Source organism: Salvelinus sp. IW2-2015, linkage group LG15 (assembly GCF_002910315.2).
Source record: "Salvelinus sp. IW2-2015 linkage group LG15, ASM291031v2, whole genome shotgun sequence".
NCBI lineage: Eukaryota > Metazoa > Chordata > Actinopteri > Salmoniformes > Salmonidae > Salvelinus > Salvelinus sp. IW2-2015.
Window position 1 is genome coordinate 21,420,402 of NC_036855.1, and position 22,306 is coordinate 21,442,707.

At 42.5% G+C, this 22,306-nt stretch overlaps 1 protein-coding gene across 5 annotated transcripts in view; it reads left to right on the plus strand.

The window, feature by feature from the left end:
* Nucleotides 1-3,488: 3,488 nt before the first annotated feature.
* Nucleotides 3,489-22,306, plus strand: part of LOC111974024 (bridging integrator 3-like) — a 52,280-nt gene continuing 33,462 nt past the window's right edge. For all 5 annotated transcript variants that reach the window (XR_011481009.1, XR_011481010.1, XM_070447023.1 and 2 more), the window contains exon 1: nucleotides 3,489-3,663. The gene's annotated coding sequence lies outside the window, so the exon portion shown is untranslated. The remainder of the gene's footprint in view (nucleotides 3,664-22,306) is intronic.

Consider the following 22,306-nt stretch of genomic DNA (forward strand, 5'->3'; position numbering starts at 1 on the left):
ATCTAATAAACTCCCACTGCCTTCCATTCTGCTAGCAAACATGCAATCGTTGGAAAATAAAATCGATAACTTACGCAGAAGATTAAACTACCAACGGTACTTTAAAAACTGTAATATCTTATGCTTCATGGAGTCGTGGCTGAACGAAGACATTATCAACATACAGCTGGCTGGTTATACGCTGTATCGGCAAGATAGAACAGCGGCGTCTGGTAAGACAAGGGGCGGCGGACTATGTATTTTTGTAAATAACAGCTGGTGCACGATATCTAAGGAAGTCAAGGTTTTGCTCGCCTGAGGTAGAGTAGCTCATGATAAGCTGTAGACCACACTATCTACCTAGAGAGTTTTCATCTGTATTTTTCGTGGCTGTCTACACACCACCACAAACTGAAGCTGGCAATAAGACTGCACTCAATGAGCTGTATTCCGCCATAAGCAGACAGGAAAACGCTCACCCAGAGGCGGCACTCCTAGTGGCTGGGGACTTTAATGCAGAGAAACTTAAATAAGTCTTACCAATTTCTATCAGCATGTTAAATGTGCAACCAGAGGTAAAAACAACTCTGGACCACCTTTACTCCACACACAGAGACGTATACAAAGCTCTACCTCACCCTCCATTTGGCAAATCTGACCATAATTCTATCCTCCTGATTCCTGCTTACAAACAAAAATGAAAGCAGGAAGCACCAGTGACTCCATCATTAAAAAAAGTGGACAGATGAAGCAGATGCTAAGCTACAGGACTGTTTTGATAGCACAGACAGGAATATGTTCTGGGATTCCTCCGAGGGCATTGAGGAGTGCACCACATCAGTCATTGGCTTCATCAATAAGTGCATCGATGACGTCCCCCCCACAGTGACTATACGTACATACTCCAACCAGAAGCCATGGATTACAGGCAACATCCGCACTGAGCTAAAAAGCTAGAGCTGCCACTTTCAAGGAGCGGGACTCTAACCCYGAAGCTTATAAGAAATCCCGCTATAACCCCCGAACCATCAAACAGGAAAAGTGTCAATACAGACTAAGATCAAATCGTACGACACCGGCTCTGACATTCGGCGGATGTGGCAGGGCTCGCAAACCATTACAGACTACAAAGGGAAGCACAGCCGAGAGCAGCCCAGTGACACGAGCCTACCAGATGAGCTAAACTCCTTCTATACTTGCTTCGAGGCAAAAAAACACTGAAACATGCATGAGAGCACCGGCTGTTCCGGGAAGACTGTGTGATCACGCTCTCCGCAGCCGATGTGAGTAAGACCTTTAAACAGGTCAACATTCACAAGGCCGCAGGGCCCAACGGATTACCAGGACGTGTACTGCGAGCTTGCGCTGACCAACTGGCAAGTGACTTCACTGACATTTTCAATCTCTCCCTATCCGAGTCTGTAATACCAACATCGTTTAAGCAGACCACCATAGTCCCTGTGCCCAAGAACACTAAGGTAACTTGCCTAAATGACTGACTACCAACCCGTAGCACTCACATCTGTAGCCATGAAGTGCTTTGAAAGGCTGGTCATGGCTCACATCAACACCATTATCCCAGAAACTCTAGACCCACTCCAATTTGCATACCGCCCTAACAGATCCACAGATGATGCAATCTCTATTGCACTCCACACTTCCCTTTCCCACCTGGACAAAAGGAACACCTATGTGAGAATGCTATTCATTGACTGCAGCTCAGTGTTTAACACCATAGTGCCCTCAAAGCTCATCAATAAGCTAAGGATCTTGGGACTAAACACCTCACTCTGCAACTGGATCCTGGACTTCCTGACGGGCCGCCCCCAGGTGGTAAGGGTAGGTAACAACACATCCGCCACGCTGATCCTCAAAACAGGGGCCCCTCCTGTACACCCTGTTCACTCATGACTGCACGGCCAGGCATGACTCCAACACCATCATTAACTTTGCCGATGACACAACAGTGGTAGGCCTGATCACCGACAAGACAGCCTATAGGGAGGAGGTCAGAGACCTGGCCGTGTGGTGCCAGGACAACATCTCCCTCAACGTGATCAAGACAAAGGAGATGATTGTGGACTACAGGACAGGGCTGTAGTGGAGCAGGTTAAGAGCTTCAAGTTCCTTGGTGTCCACATCACCAACAAACTATCATGGTCCAAGACAGTCGTGAAGCTGGCACGACAAAACTTCTTCCCCCTCAGGAGACTGAAAAGATTTGGCATGGGTCCTGAGATCCTCAACATGCTCTACAGCTGCACCATCGAGAGCATCCTGACTGGTTGCGTCACTGCCTGGTATAGCAACTGCTCGGCCTCCGATCGCAAGACACTACAGAGGGTAGTACGTACGGCCCAGTACATCACTGGGGCAAAGCTTCCTGCCATCCAGGACCTCTATACCAGGCGGTGTCAGAGAAAGGTCCTAAAAATTGTCAAAGACTCCAGCCACCCTAGTCATAGACTGTTCTCTCTGCTACCGGAGCGCCAAGTTTAGGTCCAAAAGGCTTCTAAACAGCTTCTACCCCCAAGCTATAAGACTCCCGAACATCTAATCAAATGGCTACCCAGACTATTTGCATTGCCCACGCTTTTTACACCGCTACTACTCTCTGTTGTTATCATCTATGCATAGTCACTTTAATAACTCTACCTAAATGTACATATTACCTCAATTACCTTGACTAACCGGTGCCCCCGCACATTGACTCTGTACCGGTACCCCCCTGTATATAGTCCCGCTATTGTTATTTTACTGCTGCTCCTTATTTACTTGTTACTTTTATTTCTTATTCATATGTTTTTATATATTATTTTTAAACTGCATTGTTGGTTAGGGGCTCACAAGTAAGCATTTCACTGTAAGGTCTACACTTGTTTTATTTGGCACACGTGACTAATACAATTTTATTTGACAATATAGAAAATAGTACAAATAAAGAAAAACCCTTGAATGATTAGGTGTGTCCAAACTTTTGACTGGTACTGTATATAAGTATGTAAGGGATAATCAATGAGGGGTTACAGTATGTGTTCTATGGAAAATAATGAACGACGTGGATGGTGTGTTCCCCAGCCTGATGCCTATACAGACTTCTCAAATTATATTTGATTTATTAGAGGAATAGTCCTCAAACATTATGTTATGCCTATCAACAGGTGTATTATGTTATGAAATAGCATATAGTTAGAAATGTGATCTGCCTACACACTTAATGGCATGGCATCCTACTCCATCCATACTATCTCCATGCTTCCACCTCTGGGCTGAAATCAAGAGAGATCAGCATGAAATCCTGAAAGTCCAGGATCTCTTTTATTTCTGATCTTTCCTTGATACGAGCTCATCTGTCAGTAACATAATTTTCTAAGCTATAATATTACATTTCAAACTCCAAAAATGACATTGCTGAACAGACAAGCCCACATAAATAGTTGGATCTATACCTAGTCTCCCTCTCACTAACCAAGTGCGCCGTGCAGGCCTTTCTGCTTTCCGTAGTTTAACCCCCCTTCCAAAACTACTACCAAATATGTTCTCATCTATCTGTGCTACTACTGTAGCCACTTTCTGGTTACTTTATCTAGTTAGCAAGTATTTTATGTGAAATGGGATGAGGTTATCTGAAGAGAGAAATGKTGCCCATTGAAACTGGATGAGAAATTCAGACAAAATGAGCTGGTATGTATTTTGATAAGACAGCTAGACAAATTAATCGTCTTCAACAAGCTAACGGTTTGACTCGACTAGTGAAATTGTGGGGTTAGCTAACTAACTTAACAGCTAGCCATTGGCTTAGCTTTCAGTAAGTTAACGGTGTCTAGAACTGGCCAAGCTATTTAGAAATATTATACACATGTGTGTTAACAATTATAGCTTACAGTATGGTGTCATTTGCCTTGCAAACTCGTCAACTAACTTTAAAAGGCTAGCATCCCGAGCGTAGCTTGTGAGCTGTTATTTACATTGGCTAGATAGTTAGCACCCTAGCTCGCCAGCTAACGTTAGCACAGTGACCATAAACAACAACTTATGACGTGTTGGCTTGCTAGCTAACTAACCAACTGTCTAGCAAAGAGAGCTAATACTTACCTGGCACTACACTTAGGATTTAACTTCAATGTTACGTTGTAGTGGAGTTAAATTCTTAGTTAGCTAGTCAGGTTGCCAATTTTAGCTAACTAACGTTACCTGCTTAGGTAGGCGCTAACCCATTCATAGAAGCTGCTCGAGTTTTGTTAAAGAGTCACGACGCTCGTCCTAGGGAGGTTCAATTACTACACACCTTTATTGGGTTTGGGCCTGTTTTTTTCATCAATTAACGTTACTAGGGTACGGGCAGGGCTCGTGTATCACTAAATTGATCAAGCATTTTGCAGCTGAGCCATTTGRTCATGCTCTGCTGCTCAGTAGGCTAGCCTACGGTCTTAACTTACTAAGATCATAACATGGTGGCAGACGTGCTTCAACCACGTCAAATATACGACCAGAACATTGTCCGAGTCGACAGGACAGATTATTTCACAGAAAATAATGTTCCTGAGTTTAGAGTGACAAAAACTTGTCTCGTCTTTGAGCAGCCCGAGGCGGAGCCATTGCTCTGGATACTCGCACAGGCAGACTATTAACCTAACACGGAACCCAAACCGGCTGCGCGCGTGCGCTATCGTGCATACATGTATTTTGTCCCCCTACATAATTTGGGGACAGGTCGAAAAGCATTAAACATGTATGGCAATTTAGCTAGTTAGCTTGCACTTGCTAGCTAACGTTAATTTGTCCTATTTAGCTAGCATGCTGTTGCTAGCTAATTTGTCCTGGGATATAAACATTGAGTTGTTATTTTACCTGAAATGCACAAGGACCTCTACTCCGACAATTAATCCACACATAAAACGGCCAACCGAATCGTTTCTAGTTATCTCTCCTCCTTCCAGGCTTTTTCATCGTTTCATTTATATGGTGATTGCATCTAAACTTTCATTGTATTACCATGACTACCGGCAAAACAGTTAGTCTTTCAATCACCTACGTGGATATAACCAATGAGGAGATGGCACGTGGGTACCTGCTTTTATAAACCAATGAGGAGATGGGAGAGGCAGGACTTGCACCGCGATCTGCGTCAGAAATAAGAATGAGTTCTATTTTAMCCCTTGGCGTTGCAGACGCTCGTTGGCGCGCGCGAGCAGTGTGGGTGCAATAATTGAATAACATGGATTTCTAAATTTATTTTGCGACGCTCGCGCACGCGACGTGTCCGGTCTGGTCAGCATGTAACGTAGCAGGCGTTAAAGAAACACTTGAGCAGTGTCTCTTTCTGGTCCGGATGAGAGAAAAACAAGCTGTCAAGGAAGGTTCTCTTCTGCACTGTTCAACCAATCCAGTAAATGTTGTAGAGGAGTTAAGATTGAGTGTCGCCTTGTTAATGTCCAAAAGCAGAAGTCGCATCCTGAAAACCGGACGCATCCTGTTTTTTTACAGCCCGACTGAGGGTGACAGACTAGCAGCAGAGTGCATGCTGTGTGAGCACTGCAGGGAGGGGGACAGACAGACAGAGATCAGTAGCTAATGGATACTAATGATTGAAGTTATTTTGGCCGGGCCTTAAATTTGGCAGAAACAATTGGGCCTGGTGGAGTAGGACCTGATGGTCACGGGCATGGGTAGGGTTTGGGCTTAAAATGTATGCCCGTGCAGGGCTCTACGCACAGCCAAGCACAGGGTCAAATGTGGGGTGCCTTAAATTTTGCAGGAGCAATCGGGCCTGTGTAAGGTAGGGCTTAATCGTTGCTGGCATGGGTAGGGCTCAGGCTTAAAATTCCTGCCCGTGCAGGCCTCTACGCACAGCCAAGCACAAGGTCAAATGTGTGGTGCATGTCCAGTGAAAGAGCCCTTTATCAACTATGCTGACCAACGCATTCCAGTCAGGCCCTCACTCTTGCTTCTGTGACGTGAGAGATTTGACTCGGGTCATCCGAACAATTGCACTCCTAATGTCCTCAACCAGCCCTCTGTACTCCAGGCAATAGCCCCAATTGAAGTGATATGTTATCCCCTTGCCAATGGCGCACACATTTATAGTTCCAACGTAGTCATTGGTTCTTCCTGTAGCAGCATAATTTCTGTATTTTTATCATGCAGAGCTAATGGCTGTGCTGGTAAATAAGACGGTTGTTTCTCTGGGCATGCATACGTCTAGACTAGAGTAGAGTGACGTCCATAAGGAAACAGCTTAGTTCTGAAGGTTTGGTCAAGGGGGAGAGCAGGGGTGTTAAACTGTTGGTTTTAACATGAGTCACTATGTTTTAGGGAATGTAAAACCGGGCACCGCAGTTTGCTGACAGCTAAAACAGTGGGCCTTACCTACATTAATTAGGCCTACACCAACAGCCATATTGTTGTGTTGAACTCAGGGCAAATTAGGGGTTATGCCTTGCTCTCATTAGCTAKATTTTTACAAGAAAAAAAGGTAGAGATCTGTGAACCGTACATGTAAATCGTACAGACATCTGTGAAGCGTACATGTAAATTGTACAGACATCTTGGTGTCATTATATTCCTTATAGTGTGCTCTAAAATATGGAGCAAGTCTTGATTCTGAAATAAAAAATTATTATTTAACATGGAACATATTAATATATTAAAAGTACACTTTTTAATTTTGTTAATTGTAAGACAGGCTATTGTTTGGAACAATATACTCTACAAGTACATTTTCCAGAATGGGCTCGCTGCTAATTATGGTGCCTTCAGAAAGTATTCACACCCCTTGACTTTTTCCACATTTTGTTGTGTTAGACTGAATTTAAAATGGACTACGTTTAGATTTTTTTGGTCACCGGCCTACACACAATACCCCATAATGTCAAAAGTGGAATTATGTTTTTACCTATTTTATAAAAAATGAAAGGCTGAAATGTCTTGTGGCAAGTATTCAACCCTATTATGACAAGCCTAAATAATTTCAGGAGTAAATATTTGCTTAACAAGTCACGTAATAAGTTGCATGGTCTCACACTGTGTGCAATAATAGTGTTTGAATAGGTACCTCATCTCTGTAGCCCACAAATACAATTATCTGTATGGGCCCTCAGTTAGGCAGTGAATTTCAAACAAAGTTTCAACCACAAAGACCAAGAAGGTTTTCCAATTCCTCGCAAAGAAGGGCACCTATCGGTAGATGGGTAAAAATAAGCAGACATGGAATATCCCTCTGAGTATGGTGAAGTTATTAATTACACATTTTAATGGTGTATCAATACACCCAATCACTAAAGATACAGGTGTCCTTCCTAACTCAGTTGCCAGAGAGGATTGAAACCTCAGGGATTTCACCATGAGGGCAATGTTGACTTTAAAACAGAGTTTAATGGCTGTGATAGGAGACAAGAGGAATGATCAACAACATTGTAATTATTCCACAATACCAACCTAATTGACAGAGTGAAAAGGAAGCCTGTARAGAATACAAATACTCCAAAAGATGAATCCAGTTTGCAACACGGAACTAAAGTCCTGCATGCTCTAGTCTTATCTTGATTTGTGTCCAGTCATATGGTCAAGTGCTGCAAAGAAAGACCTAGTTAAGCTGCAGCTGGCCCAGAACAGAGCACCACACTTTGCTCTTTATTGTAGTCAGAGGGCTAATATCAATACTATGCATGCTAGTCTCTCTTGGCTAAGAGTTGAGGAAAGACTGACTGAATCACTTCTTGTTTTTATAAGAAACGTTTAATGTGTTGGAGATTCCAAATTGTTTGCATAGTCAGCTTACACACACAGCATTGACAAACACACTTACCCCACCAGACATGCCACCAGGGGTCTTATCACATTCCCCAGGTCCAGAACAAATTCAAGGAAATGTACAGTATTTTACAAAGCCATGATTGCATGGAACTCCCATTTCAAAAAGGATAGCGCAAGTGAACAGCAAACCTGGTTTAAAAAAAACGAATAAAGCAACGCCTCTCCTATTGTTGTGTGTATGTACTAACATGTATGTGTACCTGATAGATGCACACTACAGTGCCTTGCAAAAGTATTCATCCCCCTTGGCATTTTTCCTATTTTGTTGCATTACAACCTGTAATATAAATAGATTTTTTGGGGGATTTCATGTAATGGACATACACGAAATAGTCCAAATTGGTGAAGTGAAATGAAAAAGATAACTTGTTTCAAAAAATTCCCAAAAAACGTTTTAAACGGAAAAGTGGTTAGTGCATATGTATTCACCCCCTTTGCTATGAAGCCCCTAATAAGATCTGGTGCAACCAATTGCCTTCAGGAGTCGCATAATTAGTTAAATAAAGTCTTAAGTGTCACATGATCTGTCACACGATCTCAGTATATATACACCTGTTCTGAAAGGCCCCAGAGTCTGCAACACCACTAAGCAAGGGGCACCATGAAGACCAAGGATCTCTCCAAACAGGTCAGGGACAAAGTTGTGGAGAAGTACAGATCAGGGTTGGGTTATAAAAAAATATCAGAAACTTTGAACATCCCACAGAGCACTATTAAATCCATTATTAAAAAATGGAAAGAATATGGCAACACAAACAACCTGCCAAGAGAGGGCCGCCCACCAAAACTCACAGACCAGGCAAGGGGGGCATTAATCAGAGAGGCAACAAAGAGACCAAAGATAACCCTGAAGGAGCTGCAAAGCTCCACAGCGGAGATTGGAGTATCTGTCCATAGGACCACTTTAAGCCGTACACTCCACAGAGCTGGGCTTTACGGAAGAGTGTCCAGAAAAAAGCCATTGCTTAAAGAAAAAAATAAGCAAACACGTTTGGTGTCCGCCAAAATGCATGTGGGAAACTACCCAACCATATGGAAGAAGGTACTCTGGTCAGATGAGACTAAAATTTAGCTTTTTGGCCATCAAGGAAAACGCTATGTCTGGCGTAAACCCAATGCCTCCCATCACCCCGAGAACACCCATCTCCACAGTGAAGCATGGTGGTTGCAACATCATGCTGTGGGGATGTTTTTCATCGCCAGGGACTGGGAAACTGGCCAGAATTGAAGGAATGATGGATGGCGCTAAATACAGGGAAATTCTTGAGGGAAACCTGTTTCAGTCTTCTAGAGATTTGAGACTGGGACGGAGGTTCACCTTCCAGCAGGACAATGACCCTAAGCGTATTGCTAAAGCAACACTCGAGTGGTTTTAGGGGAAACATTTAAATGTCTTGGAATGGCCTAGTCAAAGGCCAGACCTCAATCCAATTGAGAATCTGTGGTATGACTTAAAGATGCTGTACACCAGCGGAACCCATCCAACTTGAAGGAACTGGAGCAGTTTTGCAAAAATCCCAGTGGCTAGATGTGCCAAGCTTATAGAGACATACCCCAAGAGACTTGCAGCTGTAATTGCTGCAAAAGGTGGCTCTACAAAGTACTTTGGGGGGGTAAATAGTTATGCACGCTCAAGTTTTCTTGTTATCTCTTGTTTCTTTCACCCCAAAAGGTTTTTTGCATCTTCAAAGTGGTAGGCAAGTTGTGTAAATCAAATGATACAAACCCCCCAAAAATCCACTTTAATTCCAGGTTGTAAAGCAACAAAATAGGAAAAATGCCAAGGGGGGTGAATACTTTCGCAAGCCACTGTACATGTTAATGATTTTAAAAGTAATGTACCAGTCAAAAGTTTGGARGCCTACTCATTCAAGGCATTTTCTTTATTTTTACTATTTTCTATATTGTAGAATAAGAGTGAAGACATCAAACATATGAAATAACACATATGGAATCATGTAGTAACAAAAAAACATATTTTAGATTCTTGAAACTAGCCACCCTTTGCCTTGATGACAGCTTTTCTGAAGACTTGTTGGCTGCTTTTCTTTCACTCTGTGGTCCATCTCATCCCAGTACATTTCAATTGGGTTGAGATTGGGTGATTGTGGAGGCCAGGTCATCTGATGCAGCACCATCACTCTCCTTACACAGCCTGAAGGTGTGTTGGGTCATTGTCCTGTTGAAAAACAAATGATAGTCCCACTAAGCGCAAACTAGATGGGTGTTGCTGAAGAATGCTGTGGTAGCCATGCTGGTTAAGTGTGCCTTGAATTCTAAATAAATCAGACAGTGTCACCAGCAAAGCACCCCCGCACATCACACCTCCATGCTTCACGGTGGGAACCACACATGCGGAGATCATCCGTTCACCTACTCTGCATCTCATAAAGACACGGCGGTTGGAACCAAAAATCTCATATGTTGATACATTTCCATCGTTCTAATTTCCATTGCTCGTGTTTCTTGGCACAAACAAGTTTCTTCTTATTGGTGTCCTTTAGCAGTGGTTTCATTGGAGCAATTTGACCATGAAGGCCTGATTCACACAGTCTCCTCTGAACAGATTATGTTGAGATTTGTCTGTTACTTGAACTCTGTGAAGTGTTTCTTTGGGATGCAATCTGAGGGGCTGGTAACTCTAATTYACTTTTCCTCTGCACCAGAGGTAACTCTGGGTCATCCTTTCCTGTGACGGTCCTTATGAGAGCCAGTTTCATCATAGCGCTTGAAGGTTTTTGCGATTGAASTTTTCTGCATTAACTGACCTTAAAGTAATGCCGGACTGTCGTTTCTCTTTGCTTTTTTGAGCTGTTCTTGCCATAATATGAACTTGGTATTTTGCCTAATAGGGCTGTCTTCTGTATACCAACCCTACCATGCCACAACACAACTGATTGGCTCAAACGAATTAAGAAGGAAAGAAATTCCACGAATATACTTTTAACCTGTTATTTGAAATGCATTCCAGGTGACTACCTCATGAAACTGGTTGAGATAATGCCAAGAATGTGCAAAGCTGTCATCAAGGCAAAGGGTTGCTAATTTGAAGAATCTGAAATATAAAATACTTTTGATTTGTTTAACACTTTTTTGGTTACTACATGATTCCATATGTGTTATTTCATAGTTTTGATGTCTTCACTATTATTCTATAATGTAGAAAATAGTAAAAATAAAGAAAAAACCCTTGAATGAGTAGGTACTGTATGTAAATTGTAAAGTATTTTTTGTAATGCATTTTTTTTGTTACGTGTCTGACACCAGTAAGACTAACTATCATCAATTGGCATCGGCTAATGGGGATCCTAATACAATCAAAAAATACTTTCTGCAAAAAATGTGGCAAAGCAATTCACTTTTTGTTCAGCAGGACAAAAACCTAAAAGGCCAAATCTACACTGGAGTTGCTTACCAAGAAGACAGGGTATGTTCCCGAGTGGCTGAGTTACAGTTTTGACTTAAATCTGCTTAAATCTAAGGCAAGACCTGAAAATGGTTGTCTTGCAATGAACAACAACCAATTTGACAGAGATTGAAGAATTTTGAAAATAATAATGGGCAAATGTTGTACTATCCAGGTGTGGAAAGCTCCTTGTGACTTACCCAGAAAGACTCACAGCTGTAATTGCTGCCAAAGGTGATTCTAACGTGTATTGGTTCAGGTGGTTGAATACTTATTTCATCAAGATATATTCGTTTTATTAGTATTTTTACATTTTATGAGCACCACCAACACAGTGAATGGGAAAATAGATTCAAACAGAGCTCCCTCTGCTGGCTATTTTCTGAATGTGCAATCCTAAAGGAGGACTGTGATTGGTTAATTACCTATAATGTCAATTTCTATGTATGAAATGGGTCATATCATTAAAGGTACCAGAGAGCCCACTCTGGAAAGTTGATGTTTGAAGAGTATATTCTTACAAACAATATGTTTAAAAATAAGCAATCTCAGAAAGGGTACTTTTGAGATATTACTATTCTCAATGTTGAATAAAAAAAGTCAATGTGTATTTCAGAATTTAGACATAGGCTACTCCATATTTGAGAACACTATAATTTGAGAACACTATAAGGAGTATAATGACACCAAGATGTTGTCTGTATCATGATCTGTACAGTTCACAGATCATACAGGAGGAATGTATACTAGGTCTAAAATGGGCACTTTCATCATGATTTTCAAAAATATTGTTTGTCATACAAGTAAAAAGCATCTCGAGCGTCTTTCCTCCCAATGAAGTTACTATGTGAGAAGTGCCAGAACAATCTGAGATACCAAAAATGTTTCAGTCTACGCTGGCATGGAATTGCCCTGCCTTAAACAACAACACCATACAATATAGCCTAATATACTATAATAATGCTTTTACTTTTAACATAATTCAGAATAGGTCCAGGCTATATCAAGGATATTGTCCTATAGGCTAAGTAAGGTTCTACAGTGAGACAATTTTACTCGCATATGTGCTTAAATATTTTGCTGTGCGACCTGGAATTTGTATTTAGGAACATCACTGCGCCTAGAAAAATAAGGATTCCAGTGTTATTACCTAAAATATTTGGCATTGTGCTCCTAAGTTTCTTTGTGTGCGCCTACATTTTTCAACGTAGGTGCACACATGCTCCTTGTCAAAAATTGTCAGCTTTGGAACTTGTCCAAAGCTGCAAAGCATAATAATTTTTTACCTGATATTTCAAATCAAATTTTATTTGTCACATGTGCCGAATACAACAGGTGAAAGTGAAATGCTTACTTACAAGCCCTTAACCAACAATGCAGTATAACAATTTAGCCTATGGAATTATCCATACAGTCGATGAACAAGACATCTAACCTATTGTAGTTTGAGTACAATTTAGTGCAATTGTGCTTGGTTCACTGTAACACCTGTGTAGTGTTCACTTTGACTGATAGCTTAAGTTGTAAGTCTGTCCATAGAAGAGAAAGTTGTGCTCTTTATTTACCTAATGTAACATGCTCTGTGCACTCTCTGTCTTTCCTGCCCTTCTTTGAGTAGGTCATGGGATCAGGGCTTACAGACTAACCAAAGTTTCTAAATGTACAGGCCTCTACTGAAATGCCACTGTGTGTGAAGAAACATAACAAACGATTCCCACAGCATAGACCATCCTCCTTCCTCTACCCCTCTAGCCTACCATTCTCTTTGGATCGCTTTGGGATTTGAGCAAATAAGGCAGTGTCCACAGGCTGTTAGCTAAGTACAGTGCATTCAAAAGTATTCAGACCCCTTGACTTATTCCACATTTTGTTACGTTACAGCCTTATTATAAAATTGATTAAATAATTTTATTTTCCTCAATCTAAACCCAATACCCAATAATGACAAAGCAAAAACAGACATTTTTGTGAATGTATTAAAAATAAAAAAKCACACATTTCTTAATTTAATCTAAAATAGAATGTAAAATATGTATCGGATGACTAGTCCAGACCGACTGTGCTCATACCACAATCCCCAATTCCTGCATGAGTCAGAAAACTGTCATGCAAGAAATCTCGCACTTTTTCTACATTTTGTTATGTTTAAGTATTATTCTAGAATTGATTAAACAGCTTTTTTTTCTCATCGATCTACACACAATTCCCCATAATGACAAAGAAAAAACAAAGAAAAATATTACATTTACATAAGTATTCAGACCCTTTAATCAGTACTTTGTTTAAGCACCTTTGGCAGTGATAACAGCATTGAGTCTTCTTGGGTATGATGCTACATTTACATTTACATTTAAGTCATTTAGCAGACGCTCTTATCCAGAGCGACTTACAGGTTGGTGCATTCACCTTATGATATCCAGTGGAACAACCACTTTACAATAGTGCATCTAACTCTTTTATAAGGGGGGGGGGGGGGGGGGGTTAGGAAGGATTACTTTATCCTATCCTAGGTATTCCTTAAAGAGGTGGTGTTCAGGTGTTTCCGGAAGGTGTGATGCTACAGCTTGGCACACCTGTATTTGGGGAGTTTCTCCCATTCTTCTTTGCAGATCCTTTCAAGCTCTGTCAGTTGGATGGGGAGAAGTCGCTGCACAGCTATTTTCAGGTCTTTCCAGGGATTCTGATCGGGTTCAAGTCCGGGCTCTGGCTGGCCATTCAAGGACATTCAGGATTAGTTCCGAAGCCACTTCTGCGTTATCTTGGCTGTGTGCTTAGAGGTTGTTGTCCTTGTGGAAGGGTGATCCCTTGCCCCAGTCTGAGGTGCGCTCTGGAGCAGGTTTTCATCAAGGATCTCTCTGTACTTTGCTCCGTTCATCTTTCCCTCGACCCAGTCACGACCTAGGGAAGAACATCCCACAGCATGATGTTTCCACCACCATGCTTCACTGTAGGGTTGGTGCCAGGTTTCCTCTAGACATGAAAGCTTGGCATTCAGGCCAAATAGTTACATTTTGGTTTCATCAGACCAGAGAATCTTGTTTCTCATGGTCTGAGAGTCCTTTTAAGGTGCCTTTTGGCAAACTCCAAGCGGGCTGTCATGTGCCTTTTTTACTGAGGAGTGGCTTCCGTCTGGTCACTCTACCATAAATGTCTGATTGGTGGAGTGCTGCAGAGATGGTTTGGCTTTCTGGAAGGTTCTCCCATCTCCACAGAGGAACTTCTGGCAGCCTCTGTCAGAGTGACCGTCGGGTTCTTGGTCGCCTCCCTGACCAAGGCCCTTCTCCCGATTGCTTACAGTGCCTGGCGGTGGCCAACTCTAGGAAGAGTCTGGGTGGTTCCAAACTTCTTTCCATTTAAGAATGATGGAGGCCACTGTGTTCTTGGGGACCTTCAATGCTGCAGACATTTTTTGGTATCCTTCCCCAGATCTGTGCCTCGACACAATCCTGTTTCAAGCTCTACAGACAATTCCTTCAACCTCATGTCTTGTGTTTTTGCTCTGACCACTGTCAACTGTGGGACCTTTATATAGACAGGTGTGTGCCTTTCCAAATCACGTCCAATCAATTGAATTTACCACAGTGGACTCAATCAAGTTGTAGAAACATCTCAAGGATGTATCAATGGAAACAGGATGCACCTGAGCCTCAATTTCGAGTATCATAGCAAAGCGGTCTGAATCCTTATGTAAATTAAGGTATTCTCTATTTTTTTTTATTTATTTTTTATACATTTGCAAAATGTACAGTACCAGTCAAAAGTTTGGACCCACCTAGCTCATTCAAGGGTTTTGTTTATTTTTGACTATTGTTCTACATTGTAGTGAAGACAGCAACTATTGAATTAACACATATGGAATCATGTAGTAATCAAAAAGTGTCAAATCTGTCACGCCCCTGAACAATAGAGAGACGTTTTTTCTCTATTTTGGTTAGGTCAGGGTGTAATTTTGGGTGGGCATTCTATGTTGTTGTTCTATGTTTTGGCTGGGTATGGTTCTCCAATCAGGGCCAGCTGTCTATCGTCTCTGATTGGAATCATACTTAGGCAGCCTTTTTCATTTTGGATGTGGGTAGTTGTCTGTGTTAGTGGCCTGTATAGCCCTAGTCAGCATCACGTTCGTTTTGTGTATTTCTTGTTTGTGTGCGACATTTATAACAATAAAAAGAAATGTACACTCACCACGCTGCACCTTGGTCCTGTCATTTCCACCCTGACGACGATCGTGACCACAATCATATATTTTGTATTTTAGATTCTTCAAAGTAGCAACCTTGATGACAGCTTTGCACACCCTGGTATTGCTCAACCAGCTTCATCTGGAATGCTTTTTCCAACAGTTTTGAAGGAGTTCCCACATATGTTGACACTTTTGCTGCTTTTCCTTCACTCTGCCGGTCCACTCATCCCAAACCATCTCAATTGGGTTGAGGTCGAGTGATTGTGGAGGCCAGGTCATCTGATGCAGCACTCCATCACTCTCCTTATTGGTCAAATAGCCCTTACACAGCCTGGAGGTGTGTTGGGTCATTGTCCTGTTGAAAAACAAATGATAGTCCCACTAAGCGCAAACCAGATGGGATGGCGTATCACTGCAGAATGCTGTGGTAGCCATACTGGTTAAGTGTTTTAAGTAAATCACTGACAGTGTCACCAGCWAAACACCCCCACACCATCACACCACCTCCTCCGTGCATCCACACATGCGGAGATCATTTGTTCAACTACTCTGTGTCTCACAAAGACACGTCGTTTGGAACCAAAAAACTCACATTTGGACTCATCAGCCCAAAGGACAGATTTCCACCGGTCTAATGTCCATTGCTTGTGTTTCTTGGCCCAAGCAAGTCTTCTTATTGGTGTCCTTTAGTAGTGGTTTCTTTGCAGCAATTCGACCATGAAGGCCTGATTCACGCAGTCTCCTCTGAACAGTTGTTGAGATGTGTCTGTTACTTGAACACTGTGAAGCATTTATTTGGGCTGCAATTTGAGGCTGGTAACTCTAATGACCTTTTCCTCTGCACAAGAGGTAACTCTTGGTCTTCCTTTCCCGTGGCGGTCCTCATGAGAGCTAGTTTCATCATAGCGCTTGATGGTTTTTGCGACTGCACTTGAAGGAACTTTTAAAGTTCTTTATAGTTTTCCGGATTGACTGACCTTCATGTCTTAAATTAAAGATGGACTGTCGTTTCTCTATGCTTATTTGAGCTGTTCTTGCCATAATATGGACTTGGTCTTTTACCAAATAGGGCTATCGTCTGTATACCACTCCTACCTTGTCACAACACAACTGATTGGCTCAAATGCATTGAGAAGGAAAGAAATTCCACCTCATGATGCTGGTTGAGAGAATGCCAAGAGTGTGCAAAGCTGTCATCAAGGCAAAGGGTGGCTGCTTTCAAGAATCTCAAATATAATTTGTTTTGTTTTATACTTTTTTAGTTACTACATCATTCCATATGTGTTATTTCAAAGTTTTGATGTCTTCACTATTATTTTACAATGTATAAAATAGTAAAATGATAGAAAAACTCTTGAATGAGTAGGTGTGTCCAATCTTTGGACTGGTACTCTATTAAAACCTGTTTTCGCTTTGTTTTCGCATTGTGGGATATTGTGTGTAGATTGATGAGGATTCTTTATTTAATCAATTTTAGAGGCTGTAACGTAACAYAATGTGGAAAAAGTAAAGGGGTCTGAATACTTTCTGAATGCACTGTATACTTTGTGACTGTGGGGCTCGATTGTATGTTCTGCTGGGCCAAGATCTTTTGTATTGGGCCAAAGATATAGAGTCGTGGTGTTTTGCATGAATTCTAGCAGTCTTTGCCACGTTTATGATCTTACCTTCTTTCTTGGAAAGTTACTGCGTGATTAACAAACAGTTGACATATCGTACAGTCCTTGCCAAGTCTTATGTGATCACTGCTCAGATAGGTAGGCTAGGCCCAGTTACTGCCATAGTGTTCTAGTGATGCGTTGCATGGGTAGTAAGATGATTCACCCCGTGGACCTCAGGAATGTCAGTGGGTGACGAAACGTAGTTTTCCATGATGGCGTTGGCTCACCAAAAGTATGACATGTGAAACTTTTCCTCCTGAATCAGCTATTTTGACCGTAGAACTTGATCTGATATGAGTCAGTGATTTATGAATGGGATGCATCCATGTTGTTACAACACTGCTTATCTCTCGGAGTCAAAAGGGGAATCAAAGAACATATTTTCCCCAGCGCTTTACCAGGGTTAGTTTGATAGGGACTTAATACTCCCTCCTGCCAGTGAAAGCATCCTTTCTGTTGTAATTCGGATTAAGCCCATTTTCCTGTTGCCTCTCTTGGCTGTGTTGGGTTTTCTGATTGAGCTGTTATCAAAGGGAACTGCCACACACACATCAGTGGTGTTCCCTGGTTACACAACACGGCCCTGCCTCGCACCCTCATCTTTCCATCTCATTAGTTTACACACCTTTCTTTTGACGCAGCTGTTGTCTCACTGTGCCTGTCAACGGCAACCGTCCATCATGTTCCTRGGATGTTATTAGTGTCACGTCAATGTCAACCTACAGCCATGTTTGGTGGCAATAAAAATAGTGTTTTCTTTTTCATGGATTCTCCATCATTCTGGTGATTTTAAGTAACAACTTATGTAGCAAGACATGGTTTAGAAAGTTGGATTCAGGCAGATAAAAGACGGATGGCATTAATAAAATAAGTTGTTACCTATCAAAACTATCATAAGATGTCACAAGCAGAAGCTCAAACAGGAAGTACCCTTGATGCGCTCCGTTGAGAAATGGTCCTCTGTTTCCGATGCTATGCTACAAAACTGCTTRGCTTGCGCTGACTGGAATATGTCCCAGGACTCTGCCAATAGCAGAGCTAACCAGCTCCGTCAAGCCAACCACCTCCGTCACCAGCTTCATTAGGAAATGCATCACGACGTTGTCCKCAAAGTGAAGGTTCGCTCCTTCCCCAATCAAAAGCCCTGGATTAACACAGAGGTTGGCGCTAAGCTAAAGAACAGGGCTCCCGCACACAGGGCTATCGCAGCCAACCCGGAGGCTACGGCTGAAGACACAAACAAGTGCATGAAGTCCCGCTACGACCTCCGCAGAGCCATCAAACAAGCGAAAGGGCAATATAGGAACAAGGTGGTATCCTATTACATAGGCTTCGATGCATTAAGAAGGGGCTACAGTCCATTACGGATTACAAAGGAAGACCCAGCTGTGATCTGCCAACGATGCCTCTCTACCAGACGAACTCAATGTATTTTATGCACTCTTTGACAAAAAATAACACTGAGTCGGGAACGAGGGCCCCCGCTGAACCAGGGGACTGGTTGATGTCGCTGCTCCGAGGCTGTCGTAAGGTTTTTAAATAGGTAAACACGCTTAAGGCCGCGAGGCCGGGTGATATTCCAGGGTGTGTTCTCAGAGCATGCGGAGAACAGCTGGCAGGCATATTCACGGTCATTTTCAACCTCTCCTTGTCCCAGTCAGTAATTCCCACATCTCAAGCTGACCACCATCATTCCTGTTCACAAGAACTTTAAGTTTACCTGCCACAATGACTACCGCCCTGTAGCACACATCTGTAATCGTGCTTTGAAAGGCTGGTTATGGCACACATCAACTCCCATCATCGCAGAAACCCGAAACCCTCCAATTTGCATACCGTCCCAACAGATCCATAGACGATGCAATCTCAATTGCACTCCACACTGCCCCCATCCACCTAGATAAGAGGGATGAATACCTATGTGAGAATGCTGTTCATTTACTACAGGTCAGCGTTCAACACCATAGTCCCCTCCAAGCTTTGGACCCTAGGACTGAACACCGCCCTCTGCAGCCTGATCCTGGACTTCCTGACGGGCCAACCCCAGGTGTTGAGGGAAGGCAACATTTCCTCTGCCACGCTGACCCTCAACACGGGGGCCCTACAGGGGGGTGTGCTTAGTTCCCTCCTGTACTTCTTGTTCACCAACGACTACGTGGCCACGCAAGACTCCAACACCATCATCAAGTTTGCTGACGACACGACAGTGGTAGGCCTGATCACCATTGACAATGAGACAGCCTACAACAGGGATCATCAACTAGATTCAACCACGGGACTATTTATTTCTTTATTGATCGACTGGCCTGAACATAATTACAAATAATTGTAGACTGCAAATTGACCACAAGAAGCCGAAACAGATACAATATTTGACTAAAACATAATKATTTCAAACCTTACTTACATATCTATTATGTGTGGGATTACGTGGGAACATATTTCCAAAATGTAAATCACTTGGAGCTGATTTCCTGGTTATTTAGTCTTTCATGTCCAACAGTGAAATATATTTATACAGTTGAAGTCGGAAGTTTACATACACCTTACAAATACATTTAAACTCAGTTTTTTTACAATTCCTGACATTTAATCCTAGTAAAAATTCCCTGTTTTAGGTCAGTTAGGATCACCACTTTATTTTAAGAATGTGAAATGTCAGAATAATAGTAGAGAGTGATTTATTTCTGTCACGTTCTGACCTTTATTTCCTTTGTTTTGTCTTTATTTAGTATGGTCAGGYCGTGAGTTGGGGTGGGCTGTCTGTGTGTTTTTCTATGTTGGGGTTTTGTGTTCGGCCTGGTATGATTCTCAATCAGAGGCAGCTGTCAATCGTTGTCCCTGATTGAGAATCATACTTAGGCAGCCTGGGTTTCACTTTTGGTTTGTGGGTGTTTGTTGCCGTGTCAGTGTTTGTTCGCCACACGGTACTGTTTCGTTCGTTTGTTCCATTCGTTTATTGTTTTGTATTTTGTTAGTGTTCTGTTTGTTGGATTCGCATTAAAATTCATCATCATGAACATTTACCACGCTGCGCCTTGGTCCTCCTCTCTTCCACCTAACGACGAGCGTTACAATTTCAGCTTTTATTTCTTTCATCACATTCCCAGTGGGTCAGAAGTTTACCTACACTCAATTAGTATTTGGTAGCGTTGCCTTTAAATTGTTTAACTTGGGTCAAACATTTCGGGTAGCCTTCCACAAGCTTCCCACAATAAGTTGGGTGAATTTTGGCCCAATCCTCCTGACAGAGCTGGTGTAACTGAGGCAGGATTGTAGGCTTCCTTGCTCGCACACACTTTTTCAGTTCTGCCCACAAATGTTCTATTGGATTGAGGTCAGGGCTTTGTGATGGCCGCTCCAATACCTTGACTTTGTTGTCTTTAAGCCAGTATGCTTGGGGTCATTGCCCATTTGGAAGACCCATTTGTGACCAAGCTTTAACTTCCTGACTGATGTCTTTAGATGTTGCTTCAATATATCCACATAATTCTCTTTCCTCATGATGCRATCTATTTTGTGCCATCTAACATGATGCTGCCACCCCTGTGCTTCACGGGTTGGGATGGTGTTCTTCGGCTGCATGGTCCCATGGTGTTTATACTTGCGTACTATTGTTTGTACAGATGAACGTGGTACCTTCAGGCGTTTGGAAATTGCTCCCAAGCATGAACCAGATTTGTGGAGGTCTACAATGTTTTTTCTGAGGTCTTGGCTGATTTCTTTTGATTTTCCCATGATGTCAAGCAAAGAGGCACTGTGTTTGAAGGTAGGCCTTGAAATACATCCACAGGTACACCTCCAATTGACTCAAATGATGTCAATTAGCCTATCAGAACCTTCTAAAGCCATAACAACATTTGGAATTTTCCGAGCTGTTTAAAGGCACAGTCAACTTAGTGTATGTAAACTTCTGACCCACTGGAATTGTGATTAAGTGAAATAATCTGTAAACAATTGTTGGAAAAATCACTTGTCATGCACAAAGTAGATGTCCTAACCGACTTGCCAAAACTATAGTTTGTTAACAAGAAATTTGTGGAGTGGAGTTTTAATGACTCCAACCTAAGTGTATGTAAACTTACGACTTCAACTGTATATATATATATATATATATATATTACTTGGGTGGCCAATTAAAACCACCTGCAGGCCAAAATCAGCTCACATGCCACCAGTTGGGGAACCCTTGTCTACAGGGAGGAGATCAGTGACCTGGCAGTGTGGTGCCAGGACAACAACTTCTCCCTCAACGTCAGTAAGACCAAGCAGCTGATCGTGAACTACATGAAACGGGTGGGCGAGCAAGCCCCATCCAGTGCAGCGGGTTGAGAGCTTCAAGTTCCTCGGTGTCCAAATCACTAAATTAGTCCACACACACTCAAAGCGCCTCTTTCCCCTCAGGATTTTGAAAAGATTTGGCATGGGCCCTCTTGACTGGCTACATAACTGCTTGGTATGGCAACTACACCGCCCTCGATTGCATGGCGCTACAGAGGGTGGTGCGGACAGCCCAGTACATCACAGCTCCCTGCCATCCAGGACCTCTTATATCAGGCAGTGTGAAAGTAAGGTCCGGAAAATTTGTTAAAGCCATAGACTATTCTCTCTGCTTCCGCACGGCAAGTCGTACCGGAGCAAGAAGTCTGACACCAACAGGCACCAACACACAGTTCATTTGCTCACTCGCACATAACACACACACACACACACACACATATTTATACTGACTCTATACACATATTTATACTGACTCAGTACTGTGTGCTTCGGGTCATTGTCCTGTTGGAAGGTGAACCTTCGCCCCAGTCTGAGGTCCTGAGTGCTCTGGAGCAGGTTTTCTTCAAGGATCTCTGTACTTTGTGCCGTTCATCTTTCCCTCGATTCTGACTAGTCTCCCTGCCGCTGAAAACATCCCCACAGCATGATGCTGCCACCACCATGCTTCATCATAGGGATGGTGCCAGGTTTRCTCCAGACATGGCGCTTGGCGTTCAGGCCAAAGAGTTCAATCTTGGTTTCATCAGACCAGAGAAATATGTTTCTCATGGTCTGAGACTCCTTTAGGTGCCTTTTGGCAAATTCCAAGCGGGCTGTCCTGTGCCTTTTACTGAGGAATGGCTTCCGTCTGGCCACTCTACCATATAGGCCTGATTGGTGGAGTACTGCAGAGATGGTTGTCCTTCTGGAAGGTTATCCCATCTCCACAGTCGAACGTTAGAGCTCTGTCAGAGTGACGGGTTCTTAGTCACCTCCCTGACCAAA